The sequence below is a fragment of the Mauremys mutica genome, chromosome 2 (assembly GCF_020497125.1).
Source record: "Mauremys mutica isolate MM-2020 ecotype Southern chromosome 2, ASM2049712v1, whole genome shotgun sequence".
Taxonomy (NCBI): Eukaryota; Metazoa; Chordata; order Testudines; family Geoemydidae; genus Mauremys; species Mauremys mutica.
The window spans coordinates 74,598,485-74,623,152 of NC_059073.1; the positions used below are offsets into that span (position 1 = coordinate 74,598,485).

A 24,668-nucleotide genomic window follows, 5' to 3' on the forward strand; every position below is an offset into this window, starting at 1 on the left:
AAAGGGCCAAAATCAGACCTGGTGTAAGCAGGCTCTGAGCTGTAATTAAGTTCTATAAATTTGGTCAAAAAGTATTTCTATTATTTCTGAGCAATTACAATACATAGAAAGATGGTTAAAAATTAGGAGGAAAAACAATAGCACAGTGTGTACCTCAAAATTTAAATTTGATTTATTTCAGTTTCTGAAAGTTAAAAGTTATCCAAAGTCACTAATCCACAATCTTGCCTGGAAATCTGCTTTTGCCTGAAATTTCTAGCACTTGGTTTCAGTCAGGAACCTTCGTCTGCAGCTTTTCTGTACTTTGTTTTCCAGCAGTATAAAAGTACAAAAGGTTAAAATTCATAGTCATAGTTTTCCAAAACATAGGTATAATAACAAAGCATCCCACTAATTATTTCCCTAAAGTGCTGAGGAACTGTAGGACACAGTAGACCAAAATGTGCTCTGATTTACAGTTTTGTCAGGATCTGCCTTCATGACTGGGCAGAATCTTGTATTTCAGTCTTTGCTGTGACTCTACCTGCACAGATCCAGTTGCAGGACTGTGGCCCAAATATGTATTTATTTTATATAACCAGTTTTTTTTTTAAGAACGTAAGTCATTTGTGTATTGTAATTAGAAAACTGCATACCAGTTTCAACATAACTACTTAAAAATAACTCAATTGATTTGTTATTAATATTATTCTGGTGGCACAGGAGCCTCATCAAGGATCAGTGTCCCATTGGGCTACTGTATAGACAAATAACAAAGCAGACAAGCCCTGCACCAGATAGCCTATAGTCTAGGACTCTGGCAGGATTAGACAGGTGGACAAAGCTGTCAGACAGGCTGAGGGGCGTTGGAGGAAAAGTTTAATAACATTTTAGCAGAAAATTTGAAATCTAGGCTTCGCCCTTCCTTAATCAGTGCCAGACAGTAGTGATTGGTAGGCATCATAGCCCAGGAAGGCTTCAGGAGGCATTTAAAAAAAAGATAACGTGGCAGCTTTGCAAAACTTAATAGGGAGTCTTTCCCATGCCTCAATAAGCCAATATAACATAACATAAAAAAAAATCAAATAAATAGGGTGGAGCTAAATTGAAACAAGAAGTTGAGGTTTCAGAAGATGAAGGAGCGGAAGACAGCAGAGGGATGCAAAAAGGCGAATGATATGCTCAGAATGACGATCCTATCACTAGAGTTTTGAATGGACTTGAGGGGACAGGGAATAACATGGCTGGTATCAAGGCTAGAGAGGGTTTGGTTAAAAAAAATCCAAATTCCTTTACATCCTACTTGATAGTGATAGTACTTTGCATGCCATGGGTGGTGTTACTGTGGTGTTAAGAGAATCAATAGAATCTTTAGGATGTGGGAGCTGACAGTGGGATCAGGCAGTTGGTTTTAGGTTAGACTAATAGATTGACCCAAGTTAAGATGCTCTGTGTATGCTAACTATGTGTTTAATAAAGACTTTTGTTAAGTTACTAGCAATGAATTATTATTAAGACCAGTGAATTACTTGAATATAAATCAACATATGGCACCAGGAGTGAAGGTAATGGTGAAAAAAAATGGAAGAAATTAAAAAACAAAAAACAAAAAATCCACAACCTGAGGTTAAAGTTGCTAAGCAGTGAAAAATAAATTTGAATGAAAAAAGGTGGATCAATTAAGAGTTCCCACTTTTCTAAAAATTTCAAGAAATTCTGCAGAAAATTGGAAAACATTTAAATAAGAATCTGATTTATTTCTGAGAGCATCAGAGTATACTCATAAGGAAGATGAACATAAGATTGCCTTTTTTCCCCAATATTGCAGACACTGAAGCAATTTCATTATATAGTTCATTTGAACTTAATGTTAGATAAGCTATCTCTGAGACTGCCTTTAAAAACTTTTGAGGAATACTGTTTACCAAAAAGAAATAAAACAATTGAAAGAGTTCAGTTACACTCAAGAAATAAAATGGAGGAAGAGACTGTTTAAACAGATCTAAGGTAAGAAATTAGACATGTAATTTACAGAATCTGATTCAATGACAGAATATCAAATTGTGATGGGTAAGTGTAGTCAACCGTTAGAAACACCAAATGTAAACCCAGAAAAAGCAGTGAGAATTTACCAAATTGCTGAACTTAATCAACAACAACTGCACATTTTAGAAAGAAAACAAACCGACATGAATATAGACTTAAGAAGAAAAAGTAAAAAAACAAGTCTATTGAAGGAAACAGTGAAAGTATTAAAGTTAAAAAATATGAGCATATGAAAGAATATTCTAGATGTGGAAGGAGGCACCAGCCTAGACAATGTCCAGCATATGGTCAAACCTGTCATATGTTCATGAAATCGAACCATTTGCAAAAATTTATAAATAGAGAAGTCTGCAAAAACTTAGAAATATACATTTAATTCAAAAGTCTCAGAGAAGTTACTGAATAAAGAGCTGACATTACAGATGACGAAAATTTGTTTTTGACTATTTTGAAACAGAGTCACTCTGAATTACAGGGAGGATTGGACAGTTACATACACTATCTAGTAATGGAACATTTTATTTTGTAATAAATACAGGTGTACAAGCAACTTTCTTCTAAAATTAAAAAAATGTCTAAAAGTAAAACCTGTAGTAAGAAAACAAATGCATATCAATTTATAATCTTATAGTGGTAAAAAATGTCCTGTTATTGGTATTTTTGAATTACAGATCATAATTAAAGATAATTTAGAAAACATAAGATTTGTAGTGGTTAAGGGATAACATATTTCTATTTTAGGTTTAGAAACATGTTTAGCACTAAATCTAATTGATGGAATGCAGACTATTAAGGATTATGCAATGCTGGAAACAGAACATCAAGTTGCAGAGAGTTATTCACTGGCATTGGTAAATAGGATACAGTGTATACAATAGAGTTAAATGAAACAAGAGACCAGTTATACATGCAACTAGAAAGATACCCTTGGCGTTAAGAGGTATGGTACAAAAGGAATTGGAAAGTTTGATTAATTTAGATACAATGAAAAGAGTGGAAGAGTCGACTGAGTGGATGAATTTGTTAGTAATAGGAGAAAAGAAAGGTAGATCCTTATATTTATATTTAGATCTAAAAGATTAAAATAAGTATATTAAAAGGGAACATTTTATAATACCTATCAGGGAAGAAATATTTTGACAAATGTCAGGAGCAAAATAATTTTCTTTCTTAGCTGCATCAAATGGATTTTGACAAATACCATTTGAGCAAAAATGTCAGTTGTTATGCCCATTTAACACACCGTTTGGATGTTACTGTTTTAAAAGATTATCTTTTGGATTATGTTTGGCTCCAGAGGTGTTTCATAGAGCATTACAAAAGATAGTTGAAAATAGAGATGGCACATAAGTATATATAAATGATATAATAATATGGAAATAACTACATAAGAGAATGATATAAGAGTAACTAAAACAGCAGGATTGAAACTAAATCAAAAATATAAAATTAGATTGCAAGAATTAACCTTTCAAGGAGAAAAACTGACCTGTCAGGGATTACAGATAGATCCACAATGAATACAAGCTATTGATAATATTGCTTACCCAAAAGATAAGGAGTCATTGCAGAAATTTTTGGATATGGTTAATTTTGTAGGCAAATACATAGCTAACTTAGCAGAAAAAAAACCCCAACACATTTAGTCGATCAATCAATTGACATAGGACTGTCAACATCAACAAGAATTTTAAGCAGGTTAAGCAACTAATAAAAACAGCTCCAGTATTAAAATTATTTGATAGTAACAGATTTACAAAATTGTTTTCAGATGCATCCAAACAAGGTCTAGGAGCAGTTCTACACAAAAGTATGGCGATCTAGAGAAACCAGTTGCTTATGCATCTAGAGCTATATTAAAAATGGAATGTCAGCATGTTCAAATAGAAAGAGGCTTTGGCATTGGTTTTTCCATGCCAAAAAGAAAAAAAAATCACATTTATATATGATAGATCTGTACTGGCAGAAACAGATCATAAACCGTTAATTAATATTTTAAAAAGGAACAAGACAGACATCACCTCAGTTGGTTTTAGGTTAGACTAAGAAAATGACTTAAGATGCTCTGCACATATGTTAATTACGTATCTAATAAAGACTGTTAAGTTACTAGCAATGTATTATTAAGACTAGTGGATTACTTGAATATAAAACCACGCACCATGTTTTTGCCTGAAGTATATTTTTATGGTCAAGTGATAAACCGGTAACAGGAGGTTGCAATAGAAACATTGACAATAGTTTAATGAGAGCATCATAAATTTCATGCTAAAATTAAATCCATGCATTAAAAAGCCATAAGGACCTACAGGTCTGGAGTTACAAATGTGTTCTGTCTTTCCTTGAAGCAAGAGTTCAACATGATGGGGATTTAAGAGAAACATATTCTCCATATAAAATATAGGTGCAACGAGTGAAGGGAATAAAGGTCATATCAAGCACGACTTTTTATTAATGGGTTGGTGTTCCTCTCTGTACATTTGCAGGATTATTATTATTATTATTTGTATTGTGGTAACACCTAGTACCCCAATCTAGGATCAAGAACCCAATGTGCTTGGCACTATATGCACATATACCAAAATAGACAGTCCCCACTCCAAAGAATTTATAAACTTTTGTCTGGTTCCAGAATTTTATGAGATTGCACTATCACTGTTACAATGCTGTTATGCAGAAAGATTAATGACAGTCATCATGCTGGTCTTTGATTTATAGACAATTACAGACTCATTGCAACTGATAGGTATTTTGACCATCTTTCTTACAGGCTAAGTGGAAGGAGCAATTAAATGCCCCTTTATATAGTGATAGCTGGAAATGATAGGAACATAAGAACGGCCATATTGGGTCAGACCAAAGGTCCATCTAGCCCAGTATCCTGTCTACCGACAGTGGCCAATGCCAGGTGCCCCAGAGGGAGTGACAGGTAATGATCAAGTGATCTCTCTCCTGCCATCCATCTCCACCCTCTGTCAAACAGAGGCTAGGGACACCATTCCTTACCCATCCTGGCTAATAGCCATTAATGGACTTAACCTCCATGTATTTATCCAGTTCTCTTTAAACGCTGTTATAGTCCTAGCCTTCACAACCTTCTCAGGCAAGGAGTTTCCACAAGTTGACTGTGCGCTGTGTGAAGAAGAACTTCCTTTTATTTGTTTTAAACCTACTGTCCATTAATTTCATTCAGTGGCCCCTAGTTCTTGTATTATGGGAATAAGTAAATAACTTCTCCTTATCCACTTTTTCCACATCACTCATGATTTTATATACCTCTATCATATCCCCCCTTAGTCTCCTCTTTTCCAAGCTGAAAAATCCTAGCCTCTTTAATCTCTCCTCATATGGGACCCGTTCCAAACCCCTAATAATTTTAGTTGCCCTTCTCTGAACCTTTTCTAGTGCCAGTATATCTTTTTTGAGATGAGGAGACTACATCTGTATGCAGTATTCAAGATGTGGGAGTACCATCAATTTATATAAGGGTAATAATATATTCTCGTCTTATTCTCTATCCCCTTTTTAATGATGCCTACCATCCTGTTTGCTTTTTTGACCACCTCTGCACACTGCATGGATGTCTTCAGAGAACTATCCACGATGACTCCAAGATCTTTTTCCTGATTCATCAAAGCCACCTCCCAAGTCCATGGACTGAATAGCATGACCAATCAGGCTAAAGGGTTTCTAGGGACTCATTGCAAATGCAGGAGCTAGCGGATTGATTGAGTGAGGAAGACTGAACAGCAGAACGGGAGAGAAGCAATGGTGAAAGTAGCCCTGAGAGGAAGCCAAAATAATTTTTAGATACTGTACTCTCTGGAAAGGCAAACTTGTACTTCTGAGCAAGGAAGCTGCCAGCTGTTTGTTTCTACTGTATTCAGGGAAACAGGACTTTGTGTACTTACTTTGTAAATAAACAGGATTGCACCAAAGACATATCTGACTATCAATTTCTCTTCCTAACAGAAACAATCCCGCAAGGTCCTGAATACTGGCAACCTGCTCAGAGCAAAAGGTGCAACAGTATAAAATAATGTGTTTCTGAGGAAAGTGTGAAAAAGAAACAATTCCCCTGTTTAAATCTGTTTGATCTCTAGTTAGAAGAAGTCAATGGGCTATTACTTTCTAGACTAATGAAAACTGGGTTTACTGCAGAAGAGCCTGTTAGTCTTGGTGAAAGGCAGAAAGTTGCATAAATGACTGAGTATCAGAGGGGTAGCCGTGTTAGTCTGGTTCTGTAGAAGCAGCAAAGAATCCTGTGGCACCTTATAGACTAACAGACGTTTTGCAGCATGAGCTTTCGTGGGTGAATCTGAAGAAGTGGGTATTCACCCACGAAAGCTCATGCTGCAAAACGTCTGTTAGTCTATAAGGTGCCACAGGATTCTTTGCTGCTTATAAATGACTGAGTGAAACAGGTCATATGTGAAGCCTGCTATGATCTGAAAAATCGCTGGAGGCTTATGTAGGGTTTTTGATTGAGGAAATAAGATAGTATTGTTATCACCAATCACAATTCCTTAACCAATCTTCCTTCCACCTACAAACACATTACTATAAGTAGGCGTGAAAGGATTAGATTTTTATCAGTAAATGTAAATTTCTCTATACACACACAAACTGACAAAAATATTTCTGTCGATGACAATTGAAATATAAGATAGGCAAAGAAAGAAACTGCTGCTTGAGAAATCAGAGTTTGATTTAAGGATATCTACAATGCATATTTTGACGTAATATTGACAATTTGTGTTTTAATCATTTGAAAGCTTTAGCTTTTTGAATATCAATGTTTACTGTCATTAAATAATTAATTGTCTGACCCCACCATCCAATAATTTTCCAAAACTGTGACTATTTAATGATAAAACAAAAATGCTTAAAACTAACATTTAAAATGATAAAAAAAATTAAATGATTTTAAAACATTGATATCTGTTGAAATGATAAAAACTGAAAATTTTGCCAAGCCTAACTTTAAGCCACACAACTCATAACTTCATTAACAGTTTCATGATATTTGGCAATTTTCTTAAAGCCTCAGCTCCAGGACACTTGCACATACATGAGAATCTCAGCTTTCCCTTTTTAAGAAATATTATTTTAAAAGGTACTCATGATGTTGAAGTGTTTGGGCTTGGAAATACTGTGAATATCAGATAGTACCATTATTATAGGACTGGAATGCTAGACCCAGAAGACTCTCTCTCTGTTGTAGGGCTTATGTTTATCTGACTTTGACTCTAGTTATTACTTACATTGCAATGCAACCAGAAATTGTATGGGCAGTATATATGACTGCAGAAAACTATTTGTGTTTTGCTTTGCTTTGCCAACTTTAAATGATCCATCATTTCAGAAGACTAATTTATCGACTGGATAGGGACCTTCGCTATAAATCATATGCTGCTTAGATAAAAATCATTAGGACAGAATATTACTCAATGCTATGTCATCTTGCAGCATATGCTCATTGTGCTAAAATTTGTTTGCAAAGTCACAAACTCTAAGGTCAAATATTGCCCTGAATTTGTATCCAGAATAAGCTCCAAAATGTGAAAACAAATCAACTTGTACAAAAACAATAATTTAGATGTCTGTAACTACTTCGCAGAATTTACAAAACACGTTTTCAAATTGTCTGCCTTCATATAGTTCATAAATATGACAGTATACTTTGTATGGCTGATTTTAGAAAACATTCTATAATAAAAACATGACATTTTAAAATAATTTTTATTTTTAATGAATGAAGTTGGTTACATTGGAGATTGAAACAGGTGGATATTTTGGTTAAATCTATAGGTCTCTGAATGTATAAAAAGATAGTTTAATATATACACGACTTACTATTCCAGATGTATATTTTAAAAGGAAAACAAAGAAAGGACTAATTCTCCCTAAAATGGTATCTCTGTGTTATTTTATTTTAGATCATACTGATGTTTAGGGTTACATATGATAGAAGTTTTGCCATTACAGATAAAACCTTTTTTTTTTGGTTTTGACACTTCAAATTCCTAAACGGAAATCTAGAATAGCTTTTCCAGCATACATTTACCTGACTACTGTAGAAAAAAGCTACTGTAAATGAGCAACAAGATTTCTTACTCTATTCTTGTGTATCACTTTAGAACTGTGGTGACTGTAGTACTTGAGTCATATAAGCAGAGTCCCCCCAGTCCATGCTCTGAGAAGTGAAGATTGGTAATTAGAGGCATCCCTATCATAATTTATGCATTTTTATTAAGTTGTTTTTAGAGGGAGTTGTTTTCATTCAAGCTCTTCAACTGGAAAGGACGCTACCGCCATAATTTTTCTAGGAACATTAGAATTGCATAGCAGGAGTCATAGCTCCACCCACTTTTCTGAGCAATGTAGGGAATATGCTATAAAGACTCATGTGCATATCAGGCCTCATTTATCCCTGTGCTGAAGCTTGGCTTGGGGTAGAGACTGAGAAGTAGATGTATGGGGGAAGGGGTGGAGCATGATGGTTTTATACAACCTTTGCATCTCCACTAACCTGGCTGCCCTAACATACCTAGCTGCCTGTGCTCCCTACACAGTCAGTAAGAAGCAGCATCACTGCAGGATTCACCACACCAGGGATATTTGGGGGCATGGCTGGAACGCTCTTGGCTATATGCCAACCAATGAAGTCCCGTATGTCAGTAAAATCCCCTGGAGTCTGGATCCACCAGCCCTATGGTATCTTTATAGCAGTGGAGTCAGTGTAAGCGACCCCAGTACAAAGATGAACTGGACCCAATTGAAAACTTAAAGGGCACTTATTTTCATGCCCAATAGAAGCCTGGGTACAATCGAGAGGGGGGAAAACGAAAAGACAACCAAACTCTGTGCTACTAGTATACGAACAAATGGAAAAAACAAAGAAAAGTAATCTAAGAAAGTTGCTATCTGTTCCATTTATTTTCCTATGTAAAGCTGTAAATAGTGAATATGGGACCAACAAGAACTCTCAAATTGTGAGGCTTTAAATAAATAAATAAATAAATAAATAAATAAATAAGCAAGCAAGCAAGCTAATAGGGAGCCAGCTGTGAAGTTCACTATTTCCGAAATCACCATTTCTGTAGTTATGGTATATTATTTAGACAATTCAGAAATTTAGAAATGCTGTAGCAAACCTGTTTCAGTATATACACCACTGCCAAGTTCTCTCAGTCCCATTGGGTACCTGAAGAGATTTCATAAGAAAGGTACAATCTGACCAAATATGCTGTATTGTAATGCTGCATTTGGATGAGCTCCTAGAACTATAGCTCACTGCATTCATTAAAAAAGATGCTGAGAGCTATAGTCATTTACTATTTGAGAATGGTTTACAATATTTCAGAAAACTGAAAACCAAAATTTATCTCCATTTGATATACAGTTTCCTCTAACAAGTTTACTGGAACTGAATTAATATTAAACTAACATAGTTCACAAGTCAAAATCCTCCCTCCTCACAACAACATATACTCCATACTCCCCACCAAAAATGGTTCTTTAACAGCATGCTCCTGCCCTTCAAATAGTCCTCCATCCATCTCCCCCAGATATTCAACAATTCACTTATTCTTTCCACCATACTCAAACACCCTCCACACAGACCACTTAAATGGTTCAACCCCATCCCCCGTTGGCTGATACAGGCTTGGAGTCCAGTGATTGTTACCGAACCATGAAGAATTTATTGTTTACCTGCATGTTTCCAGGTAATCCTAGTTAGCTGGGAAGCTGTTATTTGATAGCAGACGGAGTTAATGAAAGAACAGACAAATATCACAGCAGCATTCATCCCTTATCACTTTGTGTCATTAGAACACCTTAAACACCTTATACACGCTTTCTATTTGATAACTGAAATTCAGGCATTAAGCATAAACATATGTTGGTTTAACAAAGTAATCTATATTTTATAACACTTTCTAACAGCTTGTCATCTGTTAAATGTTCATTACTAATGCATTTTATAACATGCTTTATAATAAGCCATTAAAGGCTGTAGCTGCATCTAGTAATCATGTCCCAAATATAAAGAAAGCTTTTAGAAATGGGCTGTTTAAAATATTATCAGTTTAGCCTAGAGGGTCTTGGTAGGAATTCATAATTATTTTTCTCCTTTTGATAATGCGATATATTACCTATAGGATGCACGGTTGAGGTGGAGCTCTGCAATTGCTAAGGTGGAGATGTGCAAAGTACGTGCTAGTCACAGGAGTATTTCTACGGGCAAAACATGGGCAGTTGTACCCCATTGCAGGACTCACACGACTGCCACTCTGCAATGGCACCAATGTGCACTCCTCGACTGGCACAGCTGCTGATGGGAGTATGTGCACTATCCAGCTGAGGGCCTTGCCATGTTTCCTAGCCATCAGGCCTTGCCCCCATTGGGATCACAGTGCATCAGTAGGTTTGGGAACATTTGCCAAGCATGCATTCAGTACGGCATTACAATCCTTTCCTGCTGTTGCTCAAAGGGAGACTTCCTATGATATCTTCTCCACTGTGGTGCAAAGTTGCAGTAGGGGGCAGGATTTGGCCTTTAACGTCTAAAGGATATGTACCACCCCTGAAAGAAAGCTTACCTCCATCAAAAGGCATTCTGGTGTGGATCTAGAGTAGTGTATACAGCCCTTAGAGGAGCAGTTTGTTAAAGAGATAGCATCACTGGTGAAATTAACCTCAGAAGGGTCTGTTCAGTTTGGGTATTCATTTTATTAATTTCTGTAGCCTACCAAAATTTCTCTTGTACTCCTTTTTCTGATAAATTAAACAAAAGTATTGGTTTTTGGACTTCGTAAATGTAAAGCTAATTTAGGGTTCAATCCTGGAAATACTTACTAGTAGGTGTAACACTTAGAACCATAAGGAAACTCATTAGATTGCCTGGCAGTAGGCAGTAAGCAATACCTCCAGTAGTAAGTGCAAGCAGGATTTGCCCCCTTGTCCCCCAATTCAGGAAAGCATCCCTATTTAGGAAAGCACTTAAGCATGCACTTAAGTCTCACTGAAGTCAATGGAACTTAAGCATGTGCTTAACTGCTTTTGTGAATTGCCTTGTTTCTTAGAATTGAATTTCATAGTCATTAGGCTGAAATATCAAAGCTGGTGAATTTGAATGAAAGTAATATTAATTGTAAAGTATTGCTGCAGAATATTTTAAGCCACTGAATCATAAAATTGGGCCATTTGGTGTGTCCTACACATATATTTGTGTTCATGTATACATGCAATAATTTTAAAATATTTTTTAAAATCACTAAATAATTTATTGCCCAGCTCTAGTATAGTACTATGACATATTATAGGCCACAACACAGTAAACCTGCATAATGTGACAATGTAGAACACTTTGTGAAGACAGATCTTTCACTAAAAGGTCTCTGTGTTGATCCAATTCTCAACCAGCCACCAACTTCCTATACTCATTTTAATGGGATTTTCCTTTAGATTAATATTTTGTTGTATTCGTCATGAAAATGCTGGGTCCATGAGTAAGGAGGACCACCTGAAGGCCTGATTCATAGGCACTGGATTAGGGCCAGCTGCCGTATTTGCCTTTGTGACTAATGGTACTTGTCCATGTGCCATGTACATTCACTGTAAGCCACCTACTACAAACTACTGAAGCCTTTGTATTTTTTTTCAAGCTGAGATTGAGCTGCACAACATGCTTGAAAGCTAGAAGTAGTTTGTGTTCTTTATGTATAGGTAAGGAAGGTGCTTTTTCCCACAATTATGATTTTACCACTTAAAGGACAAATTGACTGCTAGTGTAAGTGGCCAAAACTCCATTTAAATCAAGATAGTATGGGCACTTTGGGCCTGATCCAATATTCACTGAAGTCAATGGAAGTCAACAGAAAGACAAGCCAGCATGCATTTCATTAATAGTTCATCCAAGATAGACTGCTGTTCATTTCATGGGCACTGAAATATGCTAGTGGTAGTCTTGCCCCAAACCATTCACTCTCATTTCATTCCTTCCTATTTTCCAATAGCCTTTCTTCTTCCCACGAGCCTACAGATGTTACTAAATCAATTGCCATTGCTATGGCTACATAATGTGATTGACATACCATAAACAAAAAGTAATTACAAATGTCAATCAGACTGAGGAGAAATATTAAGTGTGGTTTCAAAGGAAATCAATAATGGACTTAGTATTATTTAATATCTTTATTCACACTCTAGGCAGAGTGTTATACATTAATCATATTAGCAATGGCAGACATTACAGAATCGGATAGGAGAAAGATATCAATGGGCTGATTTTTTAATATAAATTCAGACAACAAATGAAAGGAGATATAACACTAAGCAGAAATACAAAACTGGAGACTGTATCTTGGAAAAGATTAATGCAGAGAAGAATTCAGTGATGTTAGTGAGCAGCAAATTAGATATAAAGATCACAACACAATGTCACTGGAAAAAATTAAACAGCTATAGTAGGAGGTATGTGAAAGAGCATGATGTTTAGGAACAGGGAGATAAATGAGAATACCAAATGTATAGTACTAAGAGCAGAGCTGTATGCTATTCAAAAACAAAAAAAATAAGACAATAATAATTGAGTTAGGCTCCAAAAATGTTAGAAAGATTAGAGAGAGATTACGAGAATCTAAAGAAATATAGTATTTAGAGCTTGAAAAAAATACAACAAACAGGGAATATGATCACTGGTTATGAGGAGATGAAAAGCACCATTAGATGGGAAGGGATTATTTAATGTGGCTGTGACAGGGTGCTGAGTAAGGAGGGCTTAATCAGCCCCCTGCCACTCCAGGACCAATCAAGGGGAATGGATTGGGGCTGGTTGAACTGCCCTGTGCCTGCCTGGCAAGGAGAAACAGCTGCCAGCCTAATTAGCCAAGGGTTATAAAGGTAGGGAGGAAGGAAGCTAGGGGAGGAGAGGGAAAGAGAAAGGCCAGACACAGAGAGGCCCAAGCCCTTGCCCTAACCCTCTAATCTGCTGCTGGCCAGGTCTGTTTCTGGCAAAGTTTGGCTGTTAAAAACCTGTACACAGATAGTAACGCGGCAGTGGTGGGATAAATAAAGAGCACCAGTGTTTGCATCAACCTGAGGTGTCCATGACTGATTTGCAAGGGAAACAGGGGCAGAAACCAGAGGGGCCCAGCTTATGCCTTGTTACAGTGGCAAAGGAGGAAATTTATTCCATAAAAAGGATTAGTGGCCCAAAATGAATGCAAGAGAAGATTTAATTTAACCACTAGGAGAAAAAATTAACAATTGCACTAATGCGGTAACAGCTGAAGCCACATCACTACAGATGTTTAAGAACACACTAGCTAAACGATTAAAAACATTGGTGTAGAAAGCAATCCTCTATTTATGGAGAGGGATGAACTCTAGGTCCTTTCTAACCCTAGTGATTTGATGGACAATGAGAGGTGATAATGATTTACATAAGATTGTGACTTTCATACAACTTGTCTACAAATATCTAGCAGGGTTTAAGTAAGCTTTCCCCACTGGGATCATTTGTGAATGTCTCAATATTTAATAAAACTTTGCTTCTGCTGAAAAAGTTGGGGAATATTTATTTTCACAGCAACAACCAACACTGTTCCTTGTAAAAGCAGCAAAGAATCCTGTGGCACCTTATAGACTAACAGACGTTTTGCAGCATGAGCTTTCGTGGGTGAATACTGTTCCTTGGTTTGCCAGCAGGAGTATGGATACGGATTGTCTCCTCTCTGGCAGCTGAACATGTCACATTCTTAGTACATCAACACTTTGGTTCCTAAGAGCCATATGATTCAAGTGTGCTTTTAAATCCATTTCTCAATGGTGCAAAGTCTAAAGGTAGCTTTGAAGAGAGTATGTCTCTTTAGAATCTATGTGTGTGCATACACATACATGCACCCTCTTCTCACGCACACATACTGACCCCAGTGTTTTCAAATCATGCCATACAAGAACAATAAAACATAGAATCCATAGTATTTTGACTACAGAGAGACTCCAAAATGTATTTAAGATGTACAGGATTTTACAGGGACACATCCTGCTACTGATTTTTACGAAGAAATACCTTTAGATTTCAATGGAGATTTCCCTGCATGGCTTGATGTAAATTTTAATACTGGACAACAACTGATCTGCATTATAGTCAAACACTGTGAAGATTTATGTTGAAATCCAATAGCCAGCTACTGCAGTGCTGTTCAGAAGTCTACTCATGTAAATACAGCTCTAACATAAAACTAGGAGTGGGCACACGAAGACAGCTGTATGTGATGAAAACTGAGTCTACAGCCCCTCTGCACTGGAGAATTGATATTTCCCCATCCTCTTTCACCTGAAGAACATCTGATTAACTTAGATCCTGGAGAATGCTATATCTTTCTTTTACTACACAAAACCATACGAAGATTTGGGAGTGAATTATCTTATGGGACTAATTCTAATTGTGTTACTTCTTTAGGTTTTTTAAAGAAGCCAAAGAAAATCAATGCCCATTTGTGCTGCTGAAGCTTAACCATATGATTCATTATTAACAGCTCCTACAAAAGTCCATCAAAATATTGCGAGACTTGCATGACTTTTGCTAAGTATGTAATGCTGCTGCACACAACTTATTGGTGCTAATTACTTCGGAATATAAAAGAAGAAAATGAAGAAAAATGGATTATGTATTTTAAGTTGAAGGCCACAATGGCAATGTTTTATTGAAAAAACAAAGTTGTAACAATTTTACAATAAACATATGAACCTTAAACTAAAACCCACAGGACTCAATACTATTCTAACTGAAATCACTGCAGGTTTTGCAATTGACTTCAATAGACACAGGACAAGACCCTCCAAAAGAAGGAAAAAAAAGTGAGTCAAGGGATTACTACTATCTTGCCTGGACTCTGTCATCTGAACAGAATCACTGTGATTGTGGAAAGGAAAATGATGCAAACATTATAAAGTCATGTAGCTCCTGGTTATAGACAGCCATGCATTATTAAATAAATTTAATATAACAGCTGAAGGAAAAAATGATTAAGGGAACAGTCTCTCTATTTTTTTAAGAAAACAATAACTTTTCCCTGATGTGGTCTTTACATACAACTCAATGTAAGTTGATTAAATTTTATCAACAATGTAACAGGAAATTTCCTTACAAATGGGAGGAATTTGTGTCAGCTACAAAATGAAGACAGTTTGGATTAACTAGACTGTCCATTACTTGAAACAAAACATGTTGATAGTGACTAAGCAAAAACCAATCAACAGGCCTGTCAGAGGACCAATATTCTTCCTCCCAGGCCTCCTCAGTGCACTCCCAAAATTATCAGGGTCCATTAGCTTCTAAAAGTGCACCATCAAAACAAGCACCTCAACTCAAACCACATGGCTACAATTTTCAGTTCCTCACCTCTAATCCTGACCCAAACATTAAATCAAGAATGTTACTAGCAGTATAAACTGAGCCAACAATCCATGGTCATTAGGTCAACCAGGAAATCCTGAGCTATCAAGGCAGATGTTAAAAATCATCAAGCAGTATCAGCCCCACTACCCATATAGTACCATCCCAGTGAGGAACATCAACAGTCTTGTAGGGATTTTACAATGCAGTGGGGCAATTGGTATACTAAACAACAGTTACATTTTAGCTCCATACCAAGACTCTCATAAACTGGACATACTGTATTTGATTCACTTTTGGGGTGGAAGAGCTCTGGCATATCATGCTAGATGCAAGCAGCAGTACAGCCATACACAACCCATCAGTTTATCCTTCTGTCCATGGTGTCCTGAATACCTGTTTGGAATCAGCATTGGTAAAACTAGTCCACCAGTGTCATTTAACCAGGTTTGGGTTATTCTCATCTTTGAGAAAGTCATGGAAAGTGAACGCATTACTAACTACCATCCAAGCATTAATCAGCATACAGTGAATACTAGATTCTTGCCCAACACCATCGTACCCACTAAGGACTAATTACAATGGAACACAACAACAATGGAACTGATGCTGATCATCTTGACTCTGGGCTATGTCCTACCTTCTCTCCCTCTTACCAATGACATTGTGGGACCTAAGCCCTTAAAACCAGCCCTGCCCACAACCCCCACTCCTGGGGTCTCTATAGTCTCAACATGCAACTGTGTTTTTCAGTTCTCTTGGTGACTGTTGAAGGAGACACGCCTGCTAGAGCTAAGTGACCGATTAAGGGCCTATATCGTTTGCCACAAACTACCCTCTCAAATGCAGACTCCCTAAAGACCAAGAAAGAGGCAGAGCTGTTCAGACATTATAGCACAGCTTATGCATAAGTAGGTTGAGTTGGTGCTGGGCCTTTAACCCCCGTTACTGAGGATGAAAAGCTGGGACGGACCCAAGGAACAGTGTGGAGGCTGTCCAATCCTGATTTAGCACTAATGCCCCTGGATTATTGCCCCTTTAGTAATTATATATAATATGCACTTCACACACAGACACATGCAATGTATTAATAGGCTGTTACCACCAGAAGTCTCCACTGTATTTCCTGTATATTTTGGATAGTTCACATGCTTACAACCTATGTTTGTTTAATTTTTTTTAATATTGTAGATAATGGTAGCTTCCCCCTTCCTCTTCTGATATGGGGTTGGGGAGTAGCAAAAATACCTGGCTCTGATGCCAGTTTTTGCTGCCAATGAATGCTGTCACTAAGCTCTGACTAGAAACTGGGTGCGAGAGGTGCATGTAAACTGGGACTCAATCTTTCTACTCCTCTACCCTGTAATCTGAAGTGAAGACCCCTATTTACTAATTTTATCTCATTTGGAATTCTACTATATACTTTACCATTTCTTCCTCTTAAAAATGCATGCAAGCAGGAAACCCAGCCATGACTGCTAGGAAGTGGCATTAAAAGAAGAATGACTTTCCCAGTACTTGAGACATTAGGAGTAGTGCTAAGTTATTAACCTCTGGAAATTGTACATTCTGAGTGCTGCATGACTGAGGAAGACTGAAAATAAATCTATAAACATGTAATCTTTTGTTCATCAAAACATGAGCAGAAAAGAGTGACAGAGTTTATGAGTTGGATAACTATATGGAGCTTTCTTGCTTGGCAATATGTTCAACTTCACTTATACTTTATATCTATCTATGAAAGTAGTGTCTAATGAGCAAATAGTGTTGCCAAACAAGCATAATAAAGTTTGGAAGGACTTGCAATGTTTGTTTGTGCTTCAGGCTTCCTGAATCAAATCACCATCTTCTACATTAAAGAGACTTGTATTATCCAAGAAGTATTAAAATTAAAATGTTAACTTTAAAGCTGAGCATAATATGCAATACATTTTGGAAACTTGTAATTTAAAAGACAAAGTAAGCTAGGCTACTGTACCAGTTTAATAAAACTTGTGGAAAAGTCTATGACTTTCATTCAGTACTTTAGCCTTCATAATTAAACATTATAAATGTTTATTACATATACATGGAAAGATGTTCAAGTGACTATCAAGCTAGTCAAGGAGCAAAGGTAAAGGAGGTTTTTGATCAATTCCTTAATACATTTCTTTTATGTGGTTACTACTCTAGTTAAACGCTTGAATAGTTCAACTCCTAATATTAACCTTTCCCTTCATTTTCAGTTTTGTTGGAGAAAATAACTGAATAATTTTCTCTGTCATACTAAGTGAAAATTTGTTTTAAGCCATGCAGTAGAATAATTCTTCTGAGTAGTATAGCTGAATAAGTGAAGGTATAAACAGTAACAGTTTCTTTAATTCAGTGAAGAGGACATCTCATTAGATTATCTCATAGCAATCATACGACACACTGCAAAAGCCAAATGACCCATCATTAAATTATGTTTTTTTCTTCTTCCCCAGGCAAATAGAGATTAAGTGAAGTCAATGACTTCACTTTATGGCATTAAGTTAAATTGCATGACTTAAAGGAAGAGAAACAAAGCACTGTGTAGCTTGCATCTAAGGTGGCAGGGCTGACGTGATTTCTGGAAAATCATTCATTTATATAATCAGCTATTAGCCGTCATTTATGTTCACTGTGGAAGGTTCCACAGTAATATACCCTAAACGAATTCCAGCTCAATGCACGCTTCAGTGTTTTACAATTTCTCTGGCACACGCTTAGTGAAAGCCTGCCACTCTGCAACAGAGGAGGGAATTACTACTGTAAACCCATAGGTATACTTCACTAGAAATATATTGGATTCACACACAGAGAGTGGAATCTTGACTATTTCAATTAAAAGAAAGGCTAGCTAGTTACAGAAGCTAACAATAGTTCTAGTAGTCTTATTGCACACTTCACTGTATCTTGGGCATGTCAGAGATCTTAACCATATTATCGCTCTTCTGAAAGTGTATTCAAACAGCTGACATTCATCTCACATTATTTATCTCAGACATGCTGCACGTAAATTATCCACCAACATGCAAAAGGCTTACTTCTTCCTTTTGCTATAAACTGGTGGGTTTAGTCACATGTTCAGTGTATAACCACCTTTTTATCCTCCTATGTTAATGTTCCTCATATACAAAAAATGTAGGTAGCTCCATATAAAATTATCTCTCTTCTAAACCCTTAGAGTTGACAAGTGCTGACAAATCAAAGTGCATTAACCTGGAAAGGTTTGGGATTTTTTGTATCTGTCTCCATTTACTGAAGACAGATCAGAAAATGAAGACAAAAAAACACAAAAATCAACAATTATTTCATACCATTTACTTTTCTATAGAAGCAAATCCCTCCATGTTACTTGCAGCTGGTACATAGTATTATTTATGTTGTAATGGTGAAGAAAGTTCATTCCTCTAAGTAAATACACCGCCACCACCCCTTCCTCCTACCTATCTATCCCCACTAAGACAACTAAAATTCACATGCTCATTGGAACTGATCACGCTCTAAGCAAAATGTCAGTGCTTGGCTGTAAATCTGTGTAAATGCTTTTTCTCTGTAAAACCTTCATGTTAAAGCAGGATGCTCATCAAGGTCACTGTAAAAGATTGTGGTTTTCAGTCTGGTAGAGAAGATGCTAAGAAAATCAATAAACACAAACATAATTAAACTCACTTTGAAGTTTGCTGTTTGCCAATTCCGTGTGGAATCACATCTTTAGCTCCTGAATTTCCGAGATAGATGGGAGGTAGATATGGTGAGGCAGGTTGGCGAGCTTATCCACTAGCTATGCCGAAAGGTGAACAGGATATCTGGCATTTTGCAGTGTGGTCGATTAGTTCTGAGCAAACTATCTTCAACTGATTTTTTAGGAAGAGATTACAGCCTCCTGGGCCTGCTCCCTCCTAAGTGGAGTTTTGCCATGGTCTTTCAAGGGAGCAGGACTGACCACCTTGTCTACTACACCTTTTCTGTATGCCCTGTTAAACTGAATCCATGCTGGACTCAACTTTTGTTTTGTGACAAATGTCAGTTACCAGAAGAAGGTCAATAAATCTACATTCATTAAAAAAAGCCAGGAAAACAAAACCCACACAGAGAAGGAGCATCAGAGAAAAACAAAATTACCAAATGACATGGGTAAAAGTTAAAAGGTATGCAAATCAAAGTCAATCACTGTCTTGCATTGTATAAATGCCTGAGACACACACAGGGCTGTTCTACAAGGGCTGTTGCTAAAATGCACTCTGTTAAGAGACTCTCAATATATTTAGTTACACATGAACACAGAGAATAAAAATTAATATGTTAATAACATATAAGGCATCATTTCCATTTGCTGTAGTTGGACAAGTGGTCGCCAAGCTTTTTCTTTACGATTGTACTTGCGAAGCTAAGACATATAGGTGCTGTAAAAGGGATGTTTACAGTGCACTTCAACAGAGTTGGACCAATGCTGGGTTGCAATAAAGCCCCTCTCACTATCACAAGCCTCTCAAATAAAGAGACCTCGAGATCTAAAACTGCAGAGGACTCCACTGCCCGTCCTCCCTCCAGCCAAGGAGTTTCAAACCAACAGCTGCAAAGGGATAAAGGTGACAACGGCAATCAGGACTGTAACCAGTGACTTACTTGCCAATATGCCAGCGTTAGGCGATCTGCTCTCAGTTGCAGAAACGTTGTAGAGCTTGTACACTTCGGGTCTCCTCTCAGAGCTCTGTCCAAAGTATTTCCAACCCACTCGGGACCATCTCCGCGGTTATTTGGCGTAATACAGAAAATCTCTCACCTGGCCCCCGATCCCCGTGCCCATGATTTAAATCAAAGCCTCCGGAAAGTTACACTCTTATTTGTGTAAGAAAAAAGAAATGAAATCGTATTGAAGTCGCTGGTGAGATCTCAAATTCCGGAGCGGAATGACGCCACCGTCCCTGTTTGCAGTTGCATGGAGGGGGGTTACTTTCCGTCCACCCAAAACAATAAAATAAATAAATCAGAGGGGAGGAGGGGGAGCGAGAGATTAGGGAGCGCCGCCCTTTTAGCAGCAGAGAGAGCCAAGCCGGTGTACGGGCACCTGCAGCCGCAGGAGCGCTGTGTCCCAGCGCCGGCTGAGTCCAGAGGCGCTGTCCATCCCTGCTGGTGTTGAGCTGAGAGAGACCCTACCAGCCCCCAGAGCTGCCCACCCCACCAGCTCGCTTCCTGCTTGTCTCGCCTCAGTCGCTTCCTCCTTTCGCCGGCTCCCGCTAGGATTCGCCGCGCGGGGCTTAGCTGGGTTTTATGTGCGGTGCATTCTCCGCTGGTGCAGCTCGGGAGAAAATCCAGCCATGCTCAGGTCCCCGGCCAAGTCCTCCTTTGCTAATCAGCCCCTATCAGAGAGAGCGAGACGGCGATTCGGCGGACCCAATGCGTGTAGCAGGAAACTTACACCGCCTTTTGCAAAGTCCGGCGTGTGATTCGGGAGAGAGGAAGCAGGGCTCTGTCCGGAGCCTGTGGGGGTCTCCCAGGGGAGCAGCACCCTGAATGGTGGCGTGCAGGGCTCGCGGGCCTACGTTCAGACCCGGCTCGGAAAGGCGGCTTCTCAGTTCCCTTAGAGCCCCCGAAAGGAAATCACACGTGATTAGGAGAAGTTGATGCTGCTGGGGAGAGCGTTTAAAGGGGAAAAAAAAGGCAAAGCTGGGTCCCTAGAGGGAGAAAGTGGATCCTGCAAAATCCTGTCAGTTTTGGCCCCAGAAGCTCACGTTACACTGCCTAATCGGAGTCCAAATCCAGCCATTCCTATTATTTCAAAATAACCCTGGTTCCCACCTATCCCAGGGCAACAGCGCCACAAGAACTTGCAACCTCCACCTGGATGCTAAGAGATCCAGGCAATCTGGGGGCTTTATCCTCCTAAAATCCTATTGTATAAATAAAGAACAAGTACAAACTTTACCGCCGGAATAGGGAATAAATGTGGCTTCTCTACTGTACTACCCCTTCCTGACTTACCCTACCTAAATCTATATCAGGGACATCAATGCTTCCCACATCAACCATTAAACCTGGGAACTGAATATGAACAGGTCCTGGTTTTGCCCTGGAACTTCCACATTCTATTGTCTAAACAGAGAATTCAATTAGCGTCTCCTGTTGTACCTTAAAAATCCACACGGATATGCCCGAAAGCCAAAATACTACACAAACTTAGATCCCACATCTGGAGTTTGCCAGAGTTTCACCAAACACTCAGAACTTGTAACCTGAAAACAGAGCAAAAGGTGTTGCTTCTACTATTTCATCAAAAATCCGGACCTTAGCAAATCTGTAACGGCAAATGTTTTAATTTTGGCACCTGTAGCCTGCTAGAAATGGCTAATTTAGGCTTGTATACGCCGTTTTACCGTCCCCACTCTTACTACACGTCAGAAATGCAATATTTCCCCATTGTATAGCTTGTCATGTATTTATTCCTTGGCAGATGGAAAGTATAATACATCAAGTTCTATATTCAGCAAAAGTTATGTACGGCTTTTTTAATAGATTCATTTAAAGCTATAGAGACCTTTTTTAATATTAAAGGGAAACGTTATAGTCCTCACCCAGTTCCTTGTCAATTATATCACATAATCTAGAAACCCTTGACTATTTTCTAATTTGGACTCTGGTACTTTGATTTTGTTGTCGTTCCACCTGCTAAGGAAATAAGCCCTGATTACTACTCTTGACAGTAAATAGATACAGAGATCCATATTTCATCATTTGCATGGCTGATCATTTATGGAACATCGCAGATCTGAGGTTTGTCTCCAGCTTGTATCAATAACATTTAAAATACATATTCCTAACTTGTTGCAGTTTCACTGATTAAACTTATTTACAGCTTTCTATATAATTGTGAGATATGGATGGGGGGATAGGGGGCAGTGTTGGTGCATCATGATACATTTTGACCTGGATTCTGTAGATTAAGGGAGCTGCACATGTGCTAAAATTTAGGCAGTAAAACTAGGGGGGATGCAACCAGAAGTAAACTGGTGCCAAATTAGAGTTTGTGCAGCTCTATACCAGGATTTGTTGGGGGCAGGGAGGGGACATTTGTTTTAGGGAGTGCGGGGCGGATCTTGGTAGAATAGTAGAATCAAGCTTGTTCTGTATTTTAGGGTTAGTGGCCAAAATTTGGCAAGATCCAGATCCAGGTTTTTAATGTAGGGGTGCATTGTGGTGCATTGGCTTCTCTGGTCTTTCCGTGCAACAAGAACAACTAAACGTGTTCCCTGTGTGTAATTTACACGTTGGAGGGCCAAAACATGCCATGATGTGGCAGGATCCCAAGTGCCCTGTCTGGGTATTTGCTGCTCTGCTGCGTCAGGATGCGGCCCTGTCGAGACTGCTGTTGGTACAGGCAGAGTGCCTACATTTGTTCTGTACTTACGGGGTAGAAGTGCTGGGGGCACATTTGCTGGATCTAACAAGATCCAGGTGGTGGATCCGGGATTTTGCAGGGCTGTTGTGACGGGATGCCTCAGAGTGCGTGGGCGGGTGTGAAGTAGGAGAAATTATGCAGAGGAAAATGAGGGTCTGCAGCCAAGAATGGTAGGATCTGGCAGAATCCTGCCTTTCCCGAGAGGCCCTTTAACGGCTCACAGTAAAAGTGAGACTAAATCAGTGCCACACCGTTCACTTCCCAGGATACCTGCCTTTTCCTCTCCTAGTTTGTGGCTGTAGGAGGCTGCATTTCTAGAGAGGCGAGGGGAATCGAGGCGCACAGACCCTTGCTGGGGGGGGGGGGAGCAGACGCACACACATTCATAGACAAAGCAATGGTCTGAAGCCGGGTCCGTGCCGGGAAAGGCTTGAGACGCTTGTAATATGGCGCATCTTTTAAAGACGCTGCCCTCGGGACCCCTGTATATTGCCGATTGCTCGCTTCTCCTGCCCTAGCTCAGGGCTAGGAAACCTCTCCGGTGCGGGCTCTCCCAGGCGGGGCTGAGAGCGAGCGCGATCTTACCGCCAGGGGGCTGGTGAGCACGCCCCGCACGGTGGGACCTGGCTGCAGCAGGGCTGGGCTAAGCGGGCTCGGCCAGGGAAGGAGGCGGCCGTACTGACAGGCGCTCACAGCCGGGCGGGCACCGCGGCGGCGTACCCGGGGCAAGGGAATCCATTGGACTCGTACACCCCGGCCCAGCCCCGCTCTGCCGCACCGGGGCTGCGAACCCGAGCAGTGAGCGGCTGCCGCTCGCCCCCGCTGGGCGCCCATGAGAGGGAGGGGGAAGCGGATCCTCTCCGCGCTCCCTTTCTCGGCGTCAGTGAAAAGGCGTCTCGTGAGAAGCCACCTACCCAGCCGTCGGGCCCGGAGCCGGCCGCCCGTGCCGGCAGTGCACGTTTGTCCTGCTCAGCCCCTTTGCTCCCTGCTGCTAGGGCGCTGCAGGAGCGGTGCTGCACCCCAGCTGCAGGGTGATTCCCCAGACACTCCGCCGCGTAGGGAAGAGAAATTTAAACCAGGAGGAAACAGATCAGGCACCTTATTTAGAGGCACACAGACACTGGGCACATTGCCAACGTACTTAATCCTGCTCTGGTTCTGTCTGGCGGTGATCCCTTGCTTTCCCCTCCGTAGGTTTTAGGCTAGCAGGTAAGAGAGCCACGTGCAGCCTTGCACTAGATGGAACTCACTCGCTGGAGGACCAGGCTATGTGTAAATGACTCATTTCAACCCACTGACGCTATGTGGAGCTACAGACAGGAAAACTTCACCCCTTAAAGCGGCAAGAGTGTAGAGCAGTAGGTGAAATTAATGGACACTCCTCTCGGGCTGGGTTTGGGGCGATAGTCTAAGGGGTTTGGGGAGTTAGGGTTTTATTGAGACGTTCAGGCACTTCGAGTGCACCCCATTTTTTAGAGGCAAATCCACACAGTTGAGGAAGTGGAGGCTATTTAGGAACATATTAAAAATGATTTGCTAGTGCAGCGTTTCTCAAATGCGGCACCTGGCTTTTCTTGGGGCCACAGGCTCCTGGGAATAAATGGGGGTGAGAGGCAAAGCAGCAGCCCCTCCCCTAGGGCCACCAGCAAGGGTTGGGCCCTGTCACCCTTGGAGCCAGGCAGTGTGAGTTTCCTATCTTCCCCAGGACAATGGGGCTCAGGCTTCCAGCTTCAGCCCTGGGGTGGCAGGAAGCAGGCTCTTGCCATGCCCTGACAGGCTTTTACTGTGGGGCTTCAGGCTCTGGGCTTTGGCTGGGCTCCGTCCCCCACATTG

At 39.7% G+C, this 24,668-nt stretch overlaps 1 protein-coding gene across 1 annotated transcript in view; it reads right to left on the reverse strand.

Annotated features, from left to right (window-relative positions):
• Positions 1-21,008, reverse strand: part of SNTG1 (syntrophin gamma 1) — a 536,067-nt gene extending 515,059 nt beyond the window's left edge. The window contains exon 1 of the mRNA XM_045008056.1: positions 20,066-21,008. The gene's annotated coding sequence lies outside the window, so the exon portion shown is untranslated. The remainder of the gene's footprint in view (positions 1-20,065) is intronic.
• Between the last annotated feature and the right edge of the window lie 3,660 nt (positions 21,009-24,668).